The sequence below is a fragment of the Zonotrichia albicollis genome, chromosome 1 (genome assembly GCF_047830755.1).
Source record: "Zonotrichia albicollis isolate bZonAlb1 chromosome 1, bZonAlb1.hap1, whole genome shotgun sequence".
Lineage (NCBI taxonomy): Eukaryota > Metazoa > Chordata > Aves > Passeriformes > Passerellidae > Zonotrichia > Zonotrichia albicollis.
The window spans coordinates 79139653-79161673 of record NC_133819.1 but is presented as its reverse complement, the minus strand read 5'-3'; the positions used below and the strand labels follow the sequence as shown (position 1 = coordinate 79161673).

Here is a 22021-nt window from a genome sequence, read left to right as displayed (position 1 = left end):
CTTCACTGTTAATTGGTGGCTTGTCCATGTCCATCTATTTTTGGACATGTTTGTTTGTTTCCAGCATAATATCTTTGGTCTGGATGGCTGCATAGCTGCAGGAGTGGAAGAGCTGGAGGAGGATGGAAAACACAGAGTGCTCAGGGAAGAATATAGAACTGTTCCCTCCAGCAACTCAGGTTTAGACTGGCTTTTGAAAATGCATTCTTCTTTGGGCAGAAATTTGTGTTTAATAGAGAACATGTACATGAAGGCATAATTCTTTGAAATCAGTTGTCTATTACGTAGAGAAAAAAAAATTTAAAAAGCTTTTTTTAAGAGGGTGCTACTCTTTATACAAGCTCATTTGCCTCATTGATTGTCCCCTTCAGGAGAAACATAGCGGACAGTAGCCCTTCCAAATATGTTTGTATGCAAGTGATGCAAGCATAAATCTTTCAGGTGAATGGCAGTGTTAATTTTCTACAGAGATAGGCAGCTATCTCATTCGCACATCTGGAATAAAGAATCATTATGCTTAGCAGTAATTGATCCCAGATGATCTTATTAACTAGGACAGTGTGTGGTTTTTGCTCAGAATACAGAACTCCTTTCTTCAAAAAGTAGGAGAAAAAAATGTAGAGGAAGTCTTCTTTTGTTATCTGTATTGGTTCTGGAATTTTTAAGTTGTCTCTGTGCTCATATTTAATTAGTTTCTGCAAGCCTGAGGTCAAATGAGGTGCAGTGTTGGCACATGAAAAGAAACACCAGAGGTCAATTAAATCCATAAGTTACTATCAAACTCATCTGGAAAAACAGAAAGAATTTTCTTTTCCTTTAGCAAAGACTTTTGGGAAATAACCATATGTTGAAGGGTACACATTTCCCAGCACTAGCAAAGGGACAATGCTCTGAGTAAAGACTATTTCATGACAAAACACATTATATGTTGATAGATAGATAAATGGCAAAGTCTTGCAAGCACCTTTTTTTCTTAGCTTAGGTTTCCTATTTTTACTTGCTCATTAAAATCTCTCTCTTTATATATCACTTTCTTTAGGATATTAGTTTACCATCTCCTACATTTTCTCTAAACCTCTTAACCTATTTTTGTGCAAGTGGGAGCTTCTGGTTGTCCTAAAACACATCTGCCTTTTTAAGTGCATGTGAAGATGCCAACAATCGCACTAAAGCAGTGTCTTACCTCTCTCTGAGTGACAGATAGCGACAATGATACCTGTTCCTGTGATGATAGCTCCAGCATACAGCAGATATCCATGCTCACTTCAAAACAGATGTTTTGTAACTTCAAATTTGAAAAAAAATTTTTCTGCTTTATCCGTATGGGCCAGACTTTGCTGCTTCCAAATAACTTTTTTCATTCTCCGAAAAAATGGTGTCTATTTAACAGGACTGAATGTCTTCTCCTTGTCTGTATCTCTGCCTTGGTCAGTGTATCTGCAGTTTCTCTAGATGCACGGTAGAAATTCAAAGACAATGTTAATTCATAAACAAGATTATCTTCACAAAAACAAGTTCATGTAACCTTTTGTAGATGGGATAAATTAGGGGGTGGCGGTCAGAGGGTGTGAATAAAGGCCTAGAAGAAAAAGAAGTGGCGTTGAATTGACCCTGGCTGGATATCAGGTGCCTGTCAAAGCTGCTGGGCAGGGGAAAGAAAGGAAAACAAAATGTCCATGGGGCAAGATAAGGGCAGGTAGGGATCACTCACCAATTACTGCCATGGGTGAATCAGAGCTGACTCAGGGAAATTAGTTTAATTTATTATCAGTCAAATCAGAGTAGGATAATGAGAAACAATAAATAAATCTTCAAACACCTTTCCCCCACTGCTCCCTCCTTCACAGGGATTGAGTTCTTTATTTCCTCTCATCAGAGGCTCAGGGCACGTGGAATCGGGGCTGTGGCCAGTTCATCACACACTGTCTGTGCTGCTTCCTTCTCATCAGGGAGAGGACTTGTCACACTCTTCCCCTGCTCCCCAGTGGGGTCATGACATATTTTTGGCATTGGAAAACTAAAATAGGAATCACATCCTGTAGTAAATCCTTTCTGCAGCAAAATCAATATTTTGGGGTTTGGTGTTATATTAATTTATCAGTCTTGAAAATATTTTGGCTTTTTAAAAATCCATCCTTGCAGTACAGCTTTCTTCCATTTTTAAATCTACATATCTCATAGAATATTTTCAGTTACCTGTTCACATAATTTCTTACTCATTTAATGGATTTTTAAGAATTTAAAAAATGAACATGGGATTTTATTTACAATACTTCAAAAAAAACCCCAAAACTCATGAGCAATTGCAGTTCTTTGAAATAAATGCTTCTTTCTCAATTCTTGGTGTCTTCTAACACCTCTCCTAGTGCTGAACCAAGTGCCTTTTACTTGAAGACCAATGTAACTCCATCTGTTGCATAATTATTTTGGTGAGCATCTTTGAATAGCAAAAAAAAGCTGGTCAGAATACTTCTCATTTTGCAGGACTGGTGAGAAGAGGACTGGAGGATATAACATGAACTGCCTACATCAATCTAAAGCCTGGAAAGTTTTTAATGGTTTTAATGTGGTGAGTAAAAGGTTTTGTGTGAGTACCACAGACTTGGAGACCCTTTTCTTTGGTGTTTCTCACCTGAGATATTTCCAGGTTTCAATCTGTTCTCCTTATCCAGAAAGGCAAGCACTGTGCTGTACAAGTTAAACCATAGCCTAAAACCTGCTCAACCTAGAGATTAGATGTTGCTGGAAAGCTGTTTTCTGTACATCACTATGTAGTCATTCTCTCTTGGATTTTGAGGAAAGCTTACTTTTCTGGGAGGGATAAAAAACAACCCAACAAAAAAATCAACCAACCAACAAATAAACCAAACCAAACCAAACCAAACCAAACCAAACCAAACCAAATAAACCCCAAATACAAAAACCTCAAAACCACCCAAAAAAATCAAGAAATATAAAGCTGTATGTTTTTTACAAGATGTTACAATAGTCAATGCTACATTTCTTCTAAGAAGTGTCATAAAAGCGGTGCCAAGACCTATTTTGCTATTTTGGATCCTAATATTGATTTAATTTTTTTGTCTGTGAAAATAACACTGCAGGCAATGTGATCAATATAACCAACTATATAGTGCTAAAATCCAGTTCACAAACTTTTTATGACTGCTGTTGTAGGATTTAATTTCAGGAAGATAACTAATGTGTGGTCTTACAGAGAAGATATATGAAGATACGCACAACCATTTCCAAAATTGTGTCTTTACTTAGACCTTTATATGTCTGGCTTTGGAAGAAAGTTCGAAAAAGAAATGTTTAATTTGAATCTTGGTTTGGGTTAGACAATATGACTGACCCCATTTTACAATAGGCTACAAAATCAGTATTCATCCAACAAAATTTTGTATATTCAGAGGAGTAGCTGAAGTACATTTTTAAAAAGAATTCTTATAAATAAATATACTAATTTTTTATTAACCATTTACACGTTGATTAGGAGCCCTTTGAATTTAAACATGCTAATTATAAACCAAGATCTTGATGGAAGAGATAATTTGAAAATATTTATTTAAAAAGAGTGAATATTATTTATTGTTATTTTGATATAAAAATATATCTCATTAATTTTAATCAGAGGACAGAATGTAAACTAGGTGTGTTTGACATACTGAAAAAAACCCCAAAGAGTTCCTGCAACTTAGTCATCTGAAATAAAAACTTTAAACTAAGTAGAATTCACTGCTGATAAGTTAAATATTTGGAATTAGGTCCCAGAACTGTGTTCTTCATAGCATAATCACATAGATGTAGCTTGCTACTCAGGAACTTGGAAAGAAATTCTTAAAGGCAATAAAGCTATTCTGCTGAACAAAACAAAACAAAAAAAATATCTGTGTGTTCAAATACTTTGGGACATACTTGGAAAAATAAAAATAGTAGTTTTGATACTTTGGTACTGTCTATAAAGAAAGATGAAACCATTCTTTCTGTAATGGACAGACTTATTGTTTTAATTTATCCAATTGCAAAAAGAGGCAGTAAAGAGTTATTTTTCTTCAACATAAAATTGCAGACACCTGATAACTAGAGATGGAATAAGAGGTTTTCTGAAAGATTTACATATTCACACATCAAAATGGAGTATTAAATGTATGTTTCTTAATAATTCCATAATCTGCTGAGATCATGAGTTTGAAAAATCCTGTGTAGGGATATAGAAATAAGATTTGCCAAAAAAGTGAGGCGCAGGATTCAGAGAAACTGGCAGAACCTGTTACAAGTTTAGCCTTGCCCTGCACTATCAGATTTAGAAGATGCTTTGATACTTAACGTAGATATGAAAATATTGACCCTTTTAGGTCCAAGTTGTCAATGCCATCTAGATCAGGTGAAAGCAGGCGAGGAAGACTCACTGCAGGCTTATATTATATGATTAGTCTGTAGGCTGCATGTATTTGCTTGTTGACATGAGCAGTTCAAATGAGAAAATCCAAAATTCCTGTAATCTGTTTTATGATAAAAAAGGGTTTAAATTTGGCTGTTATGAAAATTCTGATCTTTTGAAGATGGGAGTATCAGATTTTAATTGAAGGAGTGCATTTTCCTAGGGATACTCCAGCATATATTTTCAAAAAGATCTTAACATCAGCATTTTCTTTGTTAAGTGGGCAAATTAAATATAGAAAACATGCATAATTCAGATGCAAAGGAAAAACACACAAGTAGAAAACACCCCTAGAAGCAACAATTGGAGCTACAGTTGCTTTGTATAGAATTTTTTTTAGCATGATAGTTTTGTGTAGTTATATATCTATATCCATAGTTGCATTGAATAAATATGCCTTAAAGACCTGTCCAGTCATGAAGGGAAGATGTATGTTTGTATTGAGCTTCATCTTCTTACTGTTATGTAATTACTGTTGTGAGGAGAGAAGTTATGTCTTTATCTAACAATACTTTTCCCCTCTTCTTTTATTTGTTCACTTCTTCTTTTTGTCTCATAGAAGAGAAAGGTTAAATGCTGACTGACTTTGTATGGAACAGAATCACAGACTCCCAGAATTAACTAGACTGGAACATATGCTTTTGTTTTGTGTGGTTATCTATCTAGGTTTTGAAATATCTGTATGGAATTCCTAATATGAATCTCATTCTAAAATTTATTAAATGGCAATACTTAATTGCCTTGGTTTCCTTTGAAAAAACTCAGGAGGTAGAAATAATGAATTGAATAGATTTATGAACAAAAATCCGTAGTGAAAGCTATTAGCCAATCACTTTCTGGGTTTCAGCCTGTGTGTTCCTAGTGCAGCTGAGGGAGTATTTATGAAGGCAAAAGATAATTTCATAGCCCACAAAACAGAAAGTCACAAAAGCGAAGAAACTTCCTCCAGTGTCTCCATCAGTATATGCAATGCTAGGAAATTTGCCTAAACATTTTGGATGGTGTCCTTCATTTTAGGGTGACCACTTTGAGATTCTATAGATATAATAGCCAATGGTTGAATGCTCAGAGTTTCAGTATAAGAATCTATTCAAACTGGGACTGGAATGCATGTAAACAACAATCTCTTTCAAAATGGGTACACAGAATTATTAGAAGCTCTTAGGATTCTATCTTCAAACTCAGATTAGAGTGCTTCCTCCCTTAGAAAGTGTTGTAAAGATATACATCATCTGGCAAAGTCTTCAAAAGCTATAATGATGGGTCAGTGAAAAGCCCCAGGGAAATCAACAATTCAGCAAGTCTTTCTTCAAAGTGGAATCAAACAGTGCATGATAAATAAGACTTAGGAATTACATTAAAAAAGAGAATAAACTATATAAAAGCTGCCCATTTAATGAGAAGTGTCCCTCTTGGGAACAATAGGAAGTGGTAGTTCAGTGGCATATGTGTGCAAAAGTATCATTAGAGTGAGTTGTGCACAAAAAATGAAATCACCAATGTTTTTAATACAGTATGGTATATGTTAACAAAGCATTTTGAGGCAAGCAGCCTGGATCATGGGGTGACTGCCAGCTCTAGTTAACAGCACCTTGTATGGAAGAAAATAGCATCCATGAGTGGATGTTATGTGTTTTGCCAGATGTTATAAAACTTGATGAACCCTCAATTTTTATATAGCTGGGGCTTTCTGCCTGCCTGTCTTCTTTCCATGTTACTTTCTTCATCACCATTCCATCGTTCTCATTTTGCAAAGACTGTTTTCCTCTTAGGCTGCTGTTTATTCCCTGTATGCAGCAAATCCTGTTTCCACTTAATGATGCCCCTTTTTCTCTGTCAGCCTTTCCCTCAGCATTCAGCTCTCCCCTAGTCTGACTCTGTTATATTTACTTGCTCTTGCTCAATGCTTAACACCCAATAGGCCAAATTTCCCCTACCAGTTCTTGAGGTCTTCTTCCCCTCCATCTTTTTCTTTCTGCATTGATATTCTTATGAATCTCTTTAAGTCTCTTTAATAGTTTCCCACTATTGTTCAAGAATTTATTTATTTTCCAAAAAAGAAACTGAGTTCTGTTATCTTCCCGGTTTTCCTCAACACATCCATTACCTCTACTATCCAATGCCCGCTAGCCTGGGATCTGGGTAATCTCTTTACCCACCCTGCAAAGAACCAGGATATCTCTTCAGAGCCAAGATCTGGGCCATCTGAAGACCTGCAAGCACTGGAAAAAAATCTGCAAGCATAAGTCTGAAACTTATCAGTAAGCATATTCCTTTAAATAAGGCTGCAGGGAGGAGAGCTCAGAGGAGTTAATTTTTCAAAAGTTATTTTTCAAAATTTTTCAAAATAATATGATTTTATTATGCTTGGGCCATTTTTTTGTTTATCACAAGACTCTACATGTTATATATCTGTCTTTCAGATACAGCTTTCAATCCCTGCTTAACAGTGTGGGAACATCTGAGCTTTCCAGGGAGACACCAAGGTTTTAATGGGGCCTTATTGGTGTTTTAACAAAGCAGAAAATAAAGACATTCTCTCTTGTGTGCATTCCCACAGGTCTCAAATATTTCACTTGTATTTAAAAAGCAAACTTGGAATGCATATTTGCAAGTATAATAACAAATGAAATGAAATATTACAGTAAACCAAGGTGTGATAGAAAAGAAGGATTTCAATATACTTTCCTTCCCCCTACATTTCTCATTATGCTGAGGAACCCTGATATGTATATGAATATTTTTATTCCTTGTGGAAAAGCTCAAGAGTCTCACTGAAGTTCTAGTTGCACTGTAATATTGAATTTCCTGATCAATTTCTATGATGAAAAGACTGACTTGGTAGACAAGAGAAAAGCAGGGAACATTGTCTACCTGAACTTCACTTGACATTGTCTCCCCATAAGTTTTGTATAACTCTTGTTTCCAGAACATTTTCAGCCCAGAGAAAACACCTCTGAGAAGGCTTTAATGAATATTAATTTAAGATCTGGGCATAAGGAAAATTCTCAGTTTCATCATAAATATTTGCTATTGAAGGTTCTCATATAACTACTATTTGTTTGCAAATAAGTAATTGCATTGATTTAAATAAGTTCAAATTGCATTTTACATAAGGCTATTCTTAAGGGTAAAGCAACAGATGATGGTATGATTTTATAGTTACTCCTTCTTAGGGAGAAAATTTTTGATGAGAAGCTGAACAGTTTTCTCTGATGAAGGATTTAATAGCATAGAACACATGCTGATAAACTTGAAATTTACTTAAACTAAGGCAAGTGCCATGAAGCGACTGAATAAGGTACTGCCATAAAAGGGATACCCCCTATTCCCACTTTGGTCTTATATTCCTTCGCTCTCCTTGTTTGTGGCTAGGTGCTCCAGCCCACTTGTGTTAGCTGTAATGGATATTTGGAAATACAATAAAGTAGATCCAGGATCTCACCCCAAAGGAAAATTAAGACAAATTGACTCATTTTGAATCATCTGGATGCATGGGCCCTAGTACTGGCATAAGGAAGATGGGAGGAAGCACTTTTGTCTTAGATTAAACAGCTATGGAACTGTAAGTTTAAGAAAATGAAAGCAATGTGATAGAGTCTAAGAATAGCAGTACTTAATAATGTTAGCAAAGTATACAAGTACAGATACCTGTAACATTTGGATTTTCTTTATTTTTGTTTTTGCCTTTGAAACAGCACCTCCTTTTGAAGTTTTATGCCAAAATTAAGCAGAGGATATTTTTAAATTCCATTTCCCATGGAAGTTTAGTTATTTGGGTTTTTTCTGGTTGTTTCTCTGTTTTGTTTGATTGGTTTTTGTTGGGCTTTTCGGACTTTTTTGCCTGATGGTGCCAATAAATTTTTTGCACAGTTGTATTTTACATGTCTGGCTAAATGCCAATCATAAGACTCATCTAAGAGGGTTGTGTTGCATCTGTCAGAAGTTGTTTGTGTGTTATTTTATAGTCTGAAACTTTGAGAATAGTCTCTGTTTAGGACAGGAAATTTGACTCAATAGTGTGGTGACTGTGATCTGGAAATTCAAGCAAATGTTCATATACAGACAATCCAGGTAAAATAGCATTAATTGAGGTAAAATAGCAATAATTGATACCTTTACCAGAATTTTAAAACGTTACTATAGAAACTAGATACCCAATTGTTTTCATTTTGAAACAGTACTCTTAAAGTCCAGCATGGTGGGATTTATTGGTGAGCTGATGTTGCACTTTTCATTCAAGCTACAATTTATACCAAGCTTTGTACATACTTATGCAAAATAACCAAAAGTAACTCACCTAATTTGCAACGTTTTTATTTGAATTAGTCTTGTATTATCATACTTTTTCATTATATTTATACTTTAATTGCTGAAAATGGAGGATTGGTAGGCTGCATCTATAGCTCTAATTTAAATAGTGACCAGGAGCATCCTGTATCACCAAACTGTTAGAACAACAGCTTGTGTCTCTCAGGCCATTTGTGGGCGCAGTCTGCAAGCTAGAGTGATCATTTTCAGGAATGTTTGCCAGCTGGAAGTTAGTATGAGAACCTGTTTCAAAGGATAAGTAAGTTTAATATTAGGTATCTGGGCTGTTCTGTGGCAGCTGGCCTCACGAGAATGAACTCAGGAGCCTAAATAGAGCACAGTCAGCATGGCCCATCTTGCTAAAAGTGAATTACTATTGGATACATAGTTGCCTATGTCTGAATTTGATGTGTATCTTAATAATAATATGATTTCTGTGGATTCTTGAGTCCATGTATATTCTAAATTTCTCCAGCAATGAAGTTTAGTAATTTTTGAAATTCAGCATTCTTCGGGAGCTCTTTGCTTTCCACTTGGGTCACATAACACCTCTGAAGATACACAATATCTGAGACTACCCATTTCCTAGGATGAAGAAAAGGGAGTGAATCCAGCCACATCTTATTTCCTGTTTGGCTGGACTAAGTGTAAAAGATCAGATTGCAAATGATATATTAAATATTTTCACATTTATTGCAATGAAATTTCTTTTATCTGGAAAGAAACTTATTTTTTAAACTACTGCCTTTTTCAGTAGCCTTATACCGTCACCATTTCTGCAAGATGGCTAAAGCAGAGGTCTGAGCTGACTCAGGCTTACTCTGCAGAGGGCACATCTAGTTTAAGCAGTGGTATGCAAGTGCTTTTGCTCATGTGCAGCCTTAGTGGTCCCACACACTGAGCACTGAGTATATTTTGCAGCAGTGCTGTGTTGTTTGTTGGCCACGGCACTTGGCTGCTGCAGCAGCTGTGTTTTCACTGCTGCTACCGGAGTTAATGGCAGCCCCGGCTGGAAGGAGCCTCCTCCCACAGGGGTGATGATCGATCGTTCCTCCATCCAGAGTGTTCCCACTCTTATTGCACTGATGGCTAATCCTGAGATCTGAAGGCTTCGGGTTTTAATCTTTTGTTTGATGTAAAAGGTCATGTCTTCCTTCAAACAACACCAAAAAAAATTTTGTGAGCCTGAATATTTAGGGAATTACAATGACCTGGGAAAATTGATTTGGAATTGCATGTTTTCTGTTAAAGCTGAGATTGAATTCCTCAGATCTATTTACTATTTGTGTTGTGACTCTGAAAAAATACTGTGACTCTATATTCATATATTGAATATACAGTATACTATATTAAATATAAAGTAGTTAAAGCATTCTTGAATTATTCACCTTATTTGAACTGTTCATTGTTGTGCTATATTATTCTTGATAATCTATTGCTCATAAAATAGACATGAATAATTTATAGACATAATAGACATAAATAATTTTTTGTTGTTTTTTCTCCACTGGGAAAAGAAATATAGAGGGAGGCCTATATGTTCAAACATGTAAGTTACATCTCTAAAAAGTCGTTTAACCAAGTTGATACTTATTATATTTGAGTTCTTAAATTATTTTTTCAATCCTCAAATGTGAAGGTGTATCTGTTATAAATCCTCTAATAGAACTGTCATCAAATAATACACTACTAAGGCTTGTGAAGTTTTCCTACACAATGCTGTGGGTAATGTTTTAGATTCTTTAACTTAATTATATTGTTTCTGTCATTTTACAATAGCATAACGACCTGCAGGCTGTTTTCCCTTTTGGGACTTTATCATCAAAACTGTCACATTGCATACCTGATGAAAGCACAGAGCTCGCTGTAATTTGTTTGCTTACAAAGCTTTCTTGAGGAGGGTCACAAGAGCCTAACACTGTTGAGAGCATGAGGTGTTGGCAGACAGCAAACCAGAGAAAGGGTTTGAGAAAGGGACTGCTTCACTGGTTCCCAAAATGTCTCACTGAAACAAGAAGAAGTAAACAGATAAATGTAAATATGTAGTTTTAAGACCACAGAGGATGACTGTGTAAACAAATTTTAAATTCTAGTTGGCCACATAATAAATTATTAATCAATCACTCCATTTTCCCACAGAAGAAATGACAGCTGTTATACTATCACATTTCTCCTTACAAGAATATATTTTTTAATTTTCCTGTGCAGAAAGTTCTGTATTTTTTGAACCTCACAAAACTCGATGAGATGATGCTTTCATGCAGAATTCCTATTCTGCCTTCAATAAACCTGTGCCCTAAAACTTTCATCTGCAATGTTTATATAATGATTTGGGAAAAACAACTTGTTCTAATTCACAGATATCTCAAGATTCAATAATTTCACATTTGCCTCATGTTAGTAACAGAGATAAGTGACTTCAGCAAGTGAAATAAGAAAATAAATAAAGAAAAATTCCAGGAAACAGAGATGTGATGACACTGTACTCATGGAATGACAGCTTTGGAGAAACTGTAATTTCAAAAAAATCTGAGCCAGTGAGCTTTGATAAAAAATCAGGTTCATTTTCTACCCTCAAAAGTCCTTTTTTTGATATAGATGGCCTTAATAAGTGTGTTAAAGGGTGAAATAATATTAATTAAGTGATCAAAACAGAATTATACAGGTAATTTTTAAGACTGACTTGGTTTAACACCAGCTGGCAACTAAGCTCCATGGAGCTGCTTGCTCACTCTTCTGGGTGGGATGGAGGAGAGAACTGGAGAAGTAGAAAAAACTCATGGTTTGAGATAAAGAAAGATTAACAGGGAAAGTGAAAGCTACGCATGCAAGCAACAGGTCTAATTTTAAATATTTTGAAATAGGAATATGATGTTGCATAATCTTGTCCTGTGAGACATATAAAGGAAAGTGAGACATCTGAGACAAATTAGACAAGCTTCAAATTTTGAATGAGATAAACTCATGTAAATATATGCCTCTGATATACGTCTTACTTTACTCTTGAAACTCAAATGGAATGTACATAGGAAACAGTCTGTGAGTTTCCCATGTGATGCATATTTCATGCTATTAAGTTCTGCAAGCTTTAGAATTTTACTGGATTATTGGAAAAAAACCAAACCAAAACAAAAGCAGGATGTTTAATTATGCTTCTTGCAGGGATACTGTTACAATTTAATGAAGAAATATGTAAACTATGTGTAAGAACAGCACCATAACTGTTTTAAATTTAAAACAATACTTTTTTAGCTGGCTTATACACTTTGAGAGACACATTTGCATCATTTTTTTTTCATGTGAATACCATACCATGTTTTTTGAATTTAGTTCATCTCCATAATTTTTTTCCTTTGCACGTCTATTAACATTTTATGTCATTTTCTTATTGGCATCACTTGCTCTAAAATATTAAAAACAGTCCCCATTGTTGACATCCAGGCTTTCTTTCTGGCAAAAAAAATATAAATATGAACACCCTTTCACACAAAAGACAGTTTAGCGTCTGAAAAGGGGTGTCTACAAGTTCCCCCTTCTCCCATTTGACAGTAGGTACATCTCTCTTCTTTTCAGGCCATGCCACCTTTCTGTGATTTTGTTCATGGATTCCCTACTCAGTTTTTTAAAGCATTGCTTATGATATCTGTTGTGTTTTTGTTGAATTATTATTTCTTAGGAATTAAGAGAAATTTATCATCTCTCTATCTATCTATCTATCTATCTATCTATCTATCTATCATCTATCTATCTACCCATTTCTTTATATTTATGTCTATAACTCTGTTCATGGTTTCGTTACTTTTGTTTCAATACAAAGACCAAACCTCAATGCAATTTTTCACATTCTTTAACCAAACCTTTGTCTTTCATTAAATAAATTATCCTCCCAAATAGCCATCTTTTAAAAAAGGTTTCCACCTGTTTTGAGCAAAAGAGCTGGAGACACAATATGCACTCTCTTTTTCACACAGCTGAATTACATATAGCCATTTCAACCAAATATTCAAAGCATTATATGTTGAAATTCCTGAGTAGCCTATTGGCACACAGGAAATGTGAGCTGAAAAACACACATTGCTTTTGCAGAAGCAATGAACAATCTGGAGAAACTAAAAATCTTTCTTCAGAAAAGTCTGCTTTTTTTTCTGGTCAAGTCACTTTGATGTGGTGCTTTGCTTTACCTAACAAGACCATATTCACTTGTGGTTTGGTTGCTTCGTTTTTTTATTTGGTTTGGTTTGGGGTTTTTTTTAAACATAGTGTGTTATACTATACCATACTCCACTCAAGAGGGTTCCATGGGGGCATTCATTCCATCCTGGCTCATAATCCAAACAAAATTTTTGAAATACTTATTGCCATTGATTGATGACCCTTATTGCAGGGTGGGTTACCCTGTCACAAAAGGAAATTATGTTTGATAAGCAGTAAATACTATTACTGTCGGTTTAAGGGAAGAGCATAGGTAATACTTACAATTATCATATTGGGATATCTTTTATTCAAAATATGGAGGAGGTCAGTTTAAAACCCATTCAATTTTGGCAAGGTATTAAACTCAAGAACCACAAAAGCTGAGAAATTCAGTCTAGCTGTGTTTATAATAGGTCTCAGAGTACCTGAGCAATGTCCAGGATTGTAGGAAGGAGAGGTATTGATGTGGTTACATTTAAGTAATTACTGCTTTTAACAACTAAACTAGTAAAGTACGTACTGGTTCTAGCCAAAAGTCCTTATGAATTGGATGAGTAAAATCTCCTGTTGATCTTCATATGTCAAGGGACTACCCAGCTATTCGAAATCACATTTTCAGGAAGTTCTGCCTTCAAATAAGATCTGAAGGCCTGGAAGTAATCTGAGCCATCTCCCAGTTGCAAAGATAAATTAGGACAGATTTAACATTAGATTAGTCCATCCCTATTTAGGATATGCAACAAAAGCAAGCTCACTGAGATATGTCTCTGTGTAGATGCCTTGCAGTTGTATAATCATTCTTTGAAATTGCCAGAGTATGGCATTTTCTCACCAGGGAGTAATATGAGATCATATATTTCAAAATATGAGCTATTCAACCATAAAAAGACCAGAAAATGCTAAGGAAAGAACTTATGAAGCCCAACAGAAACATTCCTTTTGCCATGTTGAGCTTGTCACAATTCTGGAAAATTTTTTCTCTTGCAGAAAACACTCCTGTTGTGAGGCCCTAAAGAACTCCTCCTAGAAAAGTGCAACCAAAGAATAACCAAAAATGATGATGTGAGTTTATCCTCTTCTGAGCATGCATTCCCATTTTACAGAAATTAAACAAAATCTGTCAAGACAAGAAATGAAGGTTAGGAAAGGTGATTTAAATTAGTAGGAAGAAAGTGACTAAATGTAAAAGACACAATATTCTATAAAGTCATTAAAGTTAGTAAGAGTAGACCTATTCTATCTAAGGTTTAGTCACACAGCTAGGAAATGCTGTGGTTTACAATACAAATAGCTAAGAAAAAACAGTGGCATCATCACTAAAAGTCTATGCAACAGACTGTAAAGCCAAATAAATCCAATGCAAAAAATTCAGGCTTACTTCTATAAAACTTTTTGTTGATTTCTTAAATGTTGAGGCTGCATTTTGAGAGTTTGCTCTCATATATAGGAGAGAGACAAACACAGCCAAATGTGTGAATTAGCTGCTCTACCATGTGTGAAGAGAAAAACTCCAAACCATGAAAGATTCAGTCAGCAAATGTTTTATGAGTTCATCAATTAAAGGCTCCAATTAAAAAATTAAATTATCTGAACATGGTTTTGAAGGGACACAGTACTGCCTCTTGCTGTAAGAAAGGTAATTAGAGGCTCAAGAATACCTTGGTGAGACTTCTTGAAGAATAAGGTTTGGCTTGCCCTGTGATCTGTTTGCAGGTAAGTTCTGCATTGTAACAAAATGTATTCCCTCTTAACAAAAATGCTCTTTACTAAAGCATTAACTGAGGATAATATAAGGAAAGAAAATTTTTAAAGTGTTAAACATGAATAAAAGCTTGAATAACTATGTTTTTTATTAACAGCTCTTATTTCCTGCCCATCTGTTCTGATTTAAACCCCAAATGCACAGCCTCTAGGTGCTACCTACTAGTCTCTTGTGGTGAACTTGGTCTGTATGGGCAAAGAGTAATTGAGTATCCACATCTGTATAACAGATTAAAAAAAATGAAAACAAAAAAGGGTTTTCTTTTCTCAGGAAAAAAAAAAAAATTAAAGAAATGAAAGTTTGAATTTCTCCAAGATGTTGGATAGAGAAAGAAATAAACTTTGGATTATGGGTTTATTGATTATACCTTTGTAAAGCTGAGTAAATATTTTTATTACTTTTTAGCATTAGATTTCAAGCTGTAAAAAAGAACTATATAAAATTTGTACTAGACTTTCAAAGGAATGCAAAATATATAAATCAATAGCAAATATTTTCTTCTGTAATTTTAAACAGTAAAACTAAACAAAAAAATTGTGAAAGGGACATGGTTAAAAATCTGAGGTGGAGTAGAGTGTAAGAAATACTTTTGCTGATTTTCTTTAGTTGCTACAGTACTGCAGTTCACAACTAGACAAAATAGTAACATAACCTGCCGAACCAGTACTCAAACCCACTGGTTTTGCTTTCCTATGATAATTTCCTCTTGAAATTTAGTTAGCAAATTGGGGTTTTTTTCTCTGATGGAAACCAAGATCTTGTTAGACAGATTATTTGAGTCTTTTATCCATAGTCACCATTAAATCTTTAGGTTAAGAGCAATTAGATCTTAGACATTAATTTTAGAAGCTTTTATGTTCTGAAGAAATTTTTCCATGGTGAATGTAAGTGGAAATTTTTTTTTGCGGGTTATGTTGACATACTTGTACATCTGAGATAATGAGGGTTTTTTCCTGATTTTTTTCAGAATTCAATGTGATGTAAGCAATGCCACAGTTGAAGACTGCTCTCCAGAAGAGACCAAAATCACAGCAGTGTTTGCTAACAAGGCTATAACTTCACATGATTGGCACTGTAGTTTTGAGGAAATTTCAACATGTTGGTCATTTCACAAGAAATTGCAAGTAGTTTTGTTAGGTAAATGTTGATCATTTGACAGAAGTTAGATAGCAATATCTATTCAGTATTCAGTGTTGCACTAGAGAAGACATTTATGCTATAATAAAACAATGTAATTCTGATAACCAATCTATTGTGATATGAAAATATGGCTGAACCTTATTCAATTCCATATAGGGAAATATCTTGATGACTGAGACATATTTAGTTGCCAAAATCCACTGAATTTCTGAAACATCTCAGTAAAAAAGAGACCCGATAGTGTGATTAAAAAATTTAGTAAAGCAAAAGGTGCAGGTATCAGTGAAGATTATTTTTTGTATTCATTCATACATGAGCCATGGTCCCTAATCATGACAATTCTTAGACTGTAGACTGGTATTCAGAGAAAATGGACATACAACTGACATTTTTTTGCTAAACAGAACCAAATGCATAATTTGGAGTCTAGAAGACAAAATAAAGATGGAAAGCACTGGATTTGGAAAAGGTGAAAGAAAATTAGAATAAAATCGTACATTCACACAAACACTTACATTGAAAAGAACTTTAAGAATCCAACCATTAATCCAGCACTGCCAAGACTACCGCGGAACAATGTCTGTAAGTGCCACATCTATATGACTTTTAAATATGTGATGGTGACTCCACCACTTCCCTGAGCAGCCTTTTCTAGTGCTTGACAACCCTTGCAGTGAAATTTTTTTCCTGATATCAAATATAAACTTCCCCTGATGGAACTTGAGCCTGTTTCCTCTATCTTATTGTTGAACATCTGGAAGGAAGGAACAATACCCAGCTGGCTACAGCCTCCTTTCAGGTGGTTGTACACATCAATAATGTCTCCCCTCAGCCTTCTTTTTTCAGTCGAAACAACCCCAACTCCCTCATCCACTCCTCATAAGACTTATGCTTTAAACTCTAGGTCCTTTTCCACTGGGCCACTTTCTAGACATTTTTCCCCAAGTGTATAATTGCTGCCTGGAGTTGTTGTGACCCAAGTGCAGGACCAGGACCCAGCACTGTGCCTTGTTGCACCTCATACAGATGGCCTTGGCCCATCAATCCAACCTATCCAGAGGCTTCCTACACTCCAGCAGATCAACACTCCAGCCCTGCTTGGTATCATCTGCAAAATGACTGAAGGTGCAGTTTATCCACTTGTCAAAATCACTGACAAAGATACTCAACAGGCGTGGCCCCAGCTCTGAGCCCTGAGGAACACCACTTGTGACTGGCCACCCACTGGATGCTACTCTGCTCTCTGGGCTCCATCATCCGGGCAGATTTCTTACCCAGCCAACAGTAAGCAGTGCAGAATTTTGTGGCAAAGTATGTTGAAGTCTTTACCTGATGCCCATGGTATATGTCTAAGGTGACCTCACACCTTATTTGTCAGAGAATCTAAAAATGTCATTTTGTGATCATTGATGAAAAAGTGAAAAGCTGGTCAGCAAACGGAAAGCATTGAAATGTTTACATATTAAAAAATAGTCATTGTTAGCAGTGTCATCCAGTGCCTGAGTGAATAAACTGCAAGGGCCAAGAGACTCATGCAGGAGAGAATTGTTCGAGTAGAAAAGATTTTCCTGGTTCTGTCAAAGCATACTTGAAGAGTGGGAATCTCAACTAAAACCAAACTCTCAGCTTTCTGAGCTGGCAATAACAGAGGTGGTCACTCTGTTCTACTTGAAGCTAAGGGAGAACAGGCTTTGGAATATATGCTTTTAATTTTGCTTTCATAAATATTTGATGAATAGCTTTAGTATATAAAAATATTTGGACTCTTAACATAAAGTGGGCCAGTTCAGCTCTCCTCTCACAAACCTATGAAACAGACAAAACAGCTCCAGTTTTTAATGTATTGATATGCCTCTTCTGCTTTCTAATATTTGTACAGCTATTCCTGGAGAAAGATTAGGACCACTTTTCCGGCAGTCAGATATAACCAGACAGCACTCTGAAAAGTCTGTCCATTAAGTCAAAAGTCATCTAATATTGTAAAAGAAAAGATAGAGCAGCAGAGGAGGGAAGGATGAACTAGTCAGCAGCAAGAACGTGGCTATTTTAGGGAACAGAACTACAGGGTCAGCTTCACATTTTGAACCAATGAGTTACAACCATTAGCTTCACATTTGTTCTGAGGAATCAATGAACAGATTGAACATGCATATGACAGAATTCTAAATAGATTTTTAGCTTTTTTTTTAGCAAGTTATTGAAGTTTTTTAAAAGAAAACTTTGTTTAAACAGAAGTTTAAAAGGAAAGAAAACATTCTTCTCCTCAGAACTATTTTTCTGCCAACGGTCAGTAACTTAAAGGGACAAAAAGGTGCAAAAAAATTTATTCAGCTAGGGTGGTTATTTCACTTTTTTCCTAAATCTGTAATGCACATCATTAATTACTATAATCTTAGAACTATGCATCTTCATCACTCTAATCTTAAATCTATTTTTTCTTAATTAAAATGGTCATCTGTGAGTAACTAGAGGATTTCTAATCCAAATAAATTTAGAGAGTTTTTGTGTGTATGTGTGTGAAATCATCTGTACATCATATTTATACTGTGGTGTAAAACAAGAAATCCTTGATGAAGTAATGTACTAAAAATCCTCTTCATAATATTTTTTTTTTATTTTAAAAGATATAATTACTCTTCAGGTTTAATTTGCTGATTTTGAACCTTTTCATAGAAGCTTTTAAATATTTCTGTTAGTGGAGATGCCTATGAATACGTGCAATCTTGGGGTGTATAAATAAATTTGATTTGTTTTCAAGGAAACTAAACTACAAGATGCAGGTGGACTTCAAATGCTTTTCAAATTCTGGTGGAAATGTAAGTATCCAGCCCAAAAGTTGTTCCTGCAGGCGGTGTTGAACAATTTTGCTTATTGTTCTGCAGACTATTTCTGCTAGTTAGGGAATTTGCTCTTTTTTTTTAGAAAAGACATGTGAAGTCTAATTTCTCAGGTAGAATATAATTATTCACATATAAAATATCTTTTCCTGAAGAAATTATTCATAGCCTTATTTTTGTGCAAAGTTATTCCATAATTGCTTGCTTTTGTTTACAGATTCCAAAATATTCACAGCAACTTAATTTTGGAGGGTTGCCAAGTGAATTCCTTGTAATATACTTCTGCAATATGTTATTTGCTGAAAAAGGCTTTTTCTGAAAAACTACTAGGATGGGTGGGTGGGGAACCAAACCATAAACTTACCGGGAAACCCAAAAGATGTGTTTGAAATTTACCAAACTGATATAAGAATAACTTCCATTGCTGTATCACATAGCTAGCTACTTAAATCTTCTAATTCCCCAAAGATGTGCTAGCTTTCTGAGCCTTTCAGTCATTTCCAGCTAGCAGAACTGAGAAAAAAAGTGGTAGAATGCTAACTCTTGGACACCACAGAATTGTAAATCCTTTCAAGCCATATCATCTCATTGTGACACAGCTATCACTTCTGATGTCATAGATTAGTTGTAGACCACCAGCAGATCTCTTATTTTCATCTGAATCCTAAACCATGCATTTTTCAGCATTACTTGAAAGCATTTGAAAACTTTTATAAGTGCCTGAAGTGCGCTGTTTAAAAAAAAAAGATCTGGCAATCGTCATCCAATAGTCATCGTGATGATTATTATCAAAACCTGAAGACATGAAAAATTTTGACTTAAGGAAATTGAAATATGTTCTTTTTGAAACAAGACCATCAACAGTAAGATCAAAAGTAGAATATGATATAAGGAGATGAGGGCAAAGTATGTACAGAATGATTGCTGAAGTCTCCATTAGTTTCGAAACAAGTTTGTCAATAAAAGCTGTGCACCAGATGGTTCATCTGTCTGCATCTCAATGAATTAGTGTGTTACAGGATTTCTGGAAGAAAACTCCATTTATTCTTTCTCCATATACTTAAAATCACTGTTCACCATGGAGTGTACTACCACTTTTGGCAAAGAAACTAAACTTTCTTCCAGCTCAAAAAGCTACATCAGCTTTGTAGCATTAGGAGCCAGAACAGAAATCGAACTCTCATTAATGTTTACTTGTCTGTTTCCGCCCTCAAAGCACATGCACCTTTAGGGGGCTAGTTTAAAATACAGATGTAAGAATTCACTTTGTATACTTATTTTAAACAATGTATTTTAAATTCCACCTTTCCTTATATAAAACTGTATCACCTAGTGGTCAAGCATGTGAAGAAGAAATTAGCTGCTTTATCTAGTTAGAACTAGTAACTGCTAGAATTAGTCATGGACCTTGAAAACTGGTATTAGAATCCTCTAATTAAATGCTTGATTCTATCAAGCCGTTGTAAATATCTCCCAGATTTTTAAAATTGCTGATGCTTATTATATTTTTAGTATAATGGAAGCTGAAGTAGTTTGTTATTACAGATAATCCGTAATAGTTATTTTTACCACAAGAAACAATAAGTCCTAGGCCAAAATTACAATAATTAATTTTCTATAAGTAAAGAGCATTACTCCACTAAAATATAACTGTCATTTCTTAGCTGCACTAATTTTCTGAATTTCCCAAAGTTACTACTCATATAGGAACTTCCTTAATTTTCCTAAAAATATATTGCGCTTTCATGCTGAAAACTGAGCTGAGATTTAGACCCTCTTTGCCTTAATTTTGCTTGTACATGAGAAGTTATTTCAAAAATAGGATAGGAACTCAAAATCTCTGATGCCACAAAGGGGACAACCTTGTGTAGAAAACGAATCAGCATATAATATTTCAAGACAAGACTACCATCTTGTGGCCTTTGTGTACAATGACTGGCTGAAGGCACAGATTTTGCATAAAAATAGAAATAGCATTCTCTTGTGCTCCTGTTTGTTTCTAACAGTGTAAGTCTTTGTACAGACAAAGCTTATATATCTTTCAACAGAAATTGTTTTGAATCAAAGACTTATTTGATTTTTTGTATGGCTGCCATAACAGATGCAGAATAATATTCAAAAGCACAACACAAATGCTTTGTATAAATCGGTGCTGCTGAAGATGTGTTGTGGTAAAAGAGACTAACATATCAAGACAACTGTGCTAGTCTCTCTGACACACATGGGATAACAGGACACTGCTTCTTTTTCTGGCAACAATACTGTTTGATGCAAACAAGAAACAGGGCAAATACTCAGCTGATTGTCCTCATAAATGCTGAAATTTTTTTGGAATAGACTGCTATGGCTATCTAAGGTGGCTGACTTAAATTGTTTACTACTTTGTGGAACTGGATTTAGGTACGTTTAATGTGGTATTGGAATGTAACTTTCATTTAAAGTGAAACTTCTGTCTACAGTATTTCATGTGTACTGTGTTTGAGAGATTTGCCTTCTTGGTACAAATGAGATCATAATCTCATGTGATTTATGAAAAATGGGCAAACTGTCTTGATCATACCCATAAAAAGCTTAGAATTACCCTTTTCAGGGCAGCGGAAAAAGGTGCTGCTTTAGTAGATGACATTCACTACAATCTTACAAATTATATGTTTACAATTGTTATGCTTTACTATGTAATGTCTTTGCAAATTTATACTAGCAGGGCTTACTTCTAGTTAATAGCTCCGAAGAGATGCAAAATTTTTAATCTTACCAACATGGGTATTGCCCTGCTATAACAGCATTTATTGATCTTTGAGTTGAATCTCCTCTCAAGAGAGGAGAGATTTCAGGCTTCTTTGCTCACTCCCACTCTGCTACCAGATGCATGCACCTGGGCTTTCCAAGTGCAGGTCTTTCCAGCAACAGCTGAGGAGAAAGCAACCTTTGTGGCCCTTGGGCTTTTCCCTGTCTTTTGTCATGAGGTCACCAGGAGCCCCAGCTGTTCCTTTGTGTTCCACTGGGTGCAGATGTCACCTGAGAATCTTTTCTGGCTTCTTGTGTCTTTAGTGTGAAGCTGTGAGAAGAGCCTGGCTATGTCCTCTGGAGGATGTTGAAGGACAGCTGAACAGAGCAGGATGCAGTGATTGGCCTTTCTTCTCCAGAGTGACTAAAGTCACTTGTGCACCATTTCCTCACAAAATCCTTGCTCTGTCTGCCTGCTCACCAGGGCCTCTTGGGCATTTGCTGCAGCTTGCTAATATCCTTGGTTGTGTGGTGAGTGCTAAACTGGGCTTAGTCCCCCTGCCATGGTCTTGCACGTCTTTGCCCATACTGATGGCTCGAGTCTGATGA

General features: G+C 35.5%; 1 long non-coding RNA gene across 3 annotated transcripts in view; it reads left to right on the top strand.

Moving 5' to 3' along the window:
* The window catches only part of LOC113458909 (uncharacterized), a 219976-nt gene that overhangs the window by 69036 nt on the left and 128919 nt on the right, over positions 1-22021 (top strand). For all 3 annotated transcript variants that reach the window (XR_012581169.1, XR_012581166.1, XR_012581162.1), the window contains 3 exons: positions 2485-2569; positions 13934-14008; positions 15676-17132. This is a non-coding gene — a long non-coding RNA (uncharacterized LOC113458909). The remainder of the gene's footprint in view (positions 1-2484; positions 2570-13933; positions 14009-15675; positions 17133-22021) is intronic.